Below are 2,958 nucleotides of genomic sequence, written 5' to 3'. Positions count from 1 at the left end.
GGGGGGATTGTTTGCACATTGTGCCTCTTTGCAAATAACTTCCTCCTTGCCGTATTGATTTCTGTACATGTGCTGGTTCGGTCATAGACTAAGATAACAAACCTCTCAATTGTGGTCATTACCTCCTGTGGTATGTCATCTGGGGCTGAAAACACTTTCAACAGGGCATGTGTCAGTTCTGGAAGCACAGACCATACAACCCATGCAGTCTTTTTCCCATGGCCAACAAAGCTTGACACAGTGTCACAAACCGTCAATGCATGGAACACTGGTAGTGCACATGCTTTCTCGGGCCCGAGCCCTGCTGCAATTTCATGGGCTGCCAAATATCGAAAATTCTTACCAGTACCGAAAGCAAACCAAAGCTCATCCTCTGGTTGTAGAGTCTGAGCCACTGCCACAGCCAGCACCACAACATCAGTATCAACTGTTTGAATCATAATTCTAGCTGTTCCATCTGTGACTTGTAGAGCTGGGCAAGTTCAGCTAGTTTAAATATAGGTGCCGACCCATCTTGCTGTCTGGTTTCTTCTATATAAAGCACCAACTGGGCAAACACAACACTAGAAGTTGACGCTGCATGTCCCTGGCCATAACCTTGAAGACCTTCTAAGTTTGCCCCTCTGGCACGATTATAGAGACCTATTATGCATCTGGTATGATACTTGGCTTCTATAGCCACCAGGTCCCCAGCACTAAGTCGTCCAAGCAATTATGTGTCTTGGAGTAGGGTTGCAGCAGCGCGCACCAGATTGTCCAATTTGAAAGTTGCAGCCTCATGAAGGCCTTCATTGCCAGCAGGCTGCTTACAAAAAAACCAGATGTCTTCCTGTCTCATTTCAGGAGTCCGGCTCGGTTGGGACGTTCTAAGTTTCGATTCTGACTGTTGATCAGGACATTCACCCGAAGCTCGCTTTTTTTCTCTTTGCAACTTGGTTTCGTTGTACTTCAGCCTGCATGTGTGATGGTATTGTGCTTTGTTTGCAATCATGGCAGCTTCAATACCATGGCCCTCATCCAGTCTTCCAATTGATGACAACGTTGAAGGGAGCTGACCAAGTTCATTAAACTGGATAAACTGCTCCGCAAGTGAAGTGTATCCACTCCCCTTGTCTGCTCGCATGGACTGCAAAGGACATCTCAATGCCTCTGCCGTGTGCTCTTGGCATATAATGCAGAGATTCCAGTCAGTCTTGGCTGTGCAAGATGTTGATGGTCCTTGACCATGAAAATTCCCAAGCTGGAACTTCTTCGACATTTTGTCAGGTAAGAAAAACAATGTCTGCAGTAAAGGCCGAGGGGTTATCCTTTTACCACCTTTTACTACAGGGAAACACATTCAAGTATGGGATACAACTAGGTTTGGATAACATTACCCTACACCTAGCCCGATCGTTCATCCAGTACCATTTAATTCCTGTGCGATCTGTACACCATCCGGGTAACTATATGAAAATCATATAAAGCCCCGTTACCCTTGGCTCCGCTCTCCCGCGCTGGCACATCCTGTCAATTCAGGTGCGGCTATCTAACTACATCTAACTCTGTAAGCTAAGCAGATGTGGGGCTAGAATTAGATAGCATTTAGGAAACTAAACTACACTATCACTTAACTTACATCACAACTAGCACATTAAATACAGAAAAGCGCAATGGATGGGTTTCCCAAAGGAAAAAAGCACGTTCTTAGCCTACGCACGTGCTTTGTGCCCATTGTGATGCATGGGCACGTGCGTAGGCTAAGTACATGCTTTTTTCCTTTGGGAAACCCATAAGAGGAGTGTGTTTAGCTGGCAGTGAACCCCATGTTGAGTTTCACAGCAGTGGTGTCACCAGTGTGCCCTGGTTGTGCTTCAACATCCACTCTATTACTTTTTCTTTTTTTTCCATTGGGTAACATTTCAATTACAATAAAATAGATGATAGTGTACTTGAAATTATAGATTTAATTTCATGGCTGCCATCTTGTTGTAGGTGACCAGTGGTCACCAAGTGTGACTATTGTGGTCACCATTTCTGAGTTAGAAGGAAGCTTCTGGCCAATTGTAAAGTTCTAAATTTGAATTCTGCACAAAGAAAAGGAAATAAAAAATAATACTGGTTTGACACCGAGATCACCCATATCAGACAGACATATCATAAAACTGATGGCTGCAATCTTGAAGATGTCAGCCATCTTGAATATTTAATGACACATTTAGATTATCCAAAAGACATTTACCAAGTACTATGTATGGTAAATAAGTCTGAAACATCATGTTATATCCATCATTCATAAGCGAACAGTTGTTACTGACAGCCATTTTGAAAGATGGCTGCCATGGGCGCCATTTTGAAAATTTATGGTGGCTCCATATTCAAATCTTCTGAGAATGCCTTTGGCTATGAGTGTACCAAATTTCATGCTTTTATCACAAAATGCACGATCGTTCTGGTTACCAGCTGCACTATTGGAAAGTCTATACTCTTTTATAAAACAAATTGACCAATAAGATTTTGTATACCTTAAATTTAGGAAAATAAAAGAATAGTGAATTGGAGCAAAGATATAAATATACACCATATTTTTTCTGCAAACATTTTATTATATCTTGTATTGAGTTGTCTGCTGCAAAGTCACTAGAATTCTTGCAAGCTATATTTTATGTTGGAATTTTATTTCTGCATCTTGTTATTTCTCTTTTTATGGCTTGCTTTCTCTAAAAGGTACACCCAGAAAAAGGTGGGATGGTAAAAAAAAACAAAAAAAACATCCACAATAATCCTTAAACCACTTCACTTCTTGTCCTTTCCTGGTTCCGGCAGCGGACAATTGCACGAAAAGTCACGTAAACATTTTCAGACAGCGGCGGCCATGTTGGCTCAGAGTTCATCCTAGGTCGCTGCGATGGCGTTTAGGAGATGAGAAGAAGAAAATCACTTTTTCGTGTGGAGAGCTAAAAGCGTTGCATACAAACA

Source organism: Entelurus aequoreus, linkage group LG01 (assembly GCF_033978785.1).
Source record: "Entelurus aequoreus isolate RoL-2023_Sb linkage group LG01, RoL_Eaeq_v1.1, whole genome shotgun sequence".
In the NCBI taxonomy this organism is placed as follows: domain Eukaryota; kingdom Metazoa; phylum Chordata; class Actinopteri; order Syngnathiformes; family Syngnathidae; genus Entelurus; species Entelurus aequoreus.
Note: the sequence above shows the minus strand (reverse complement) of the source record.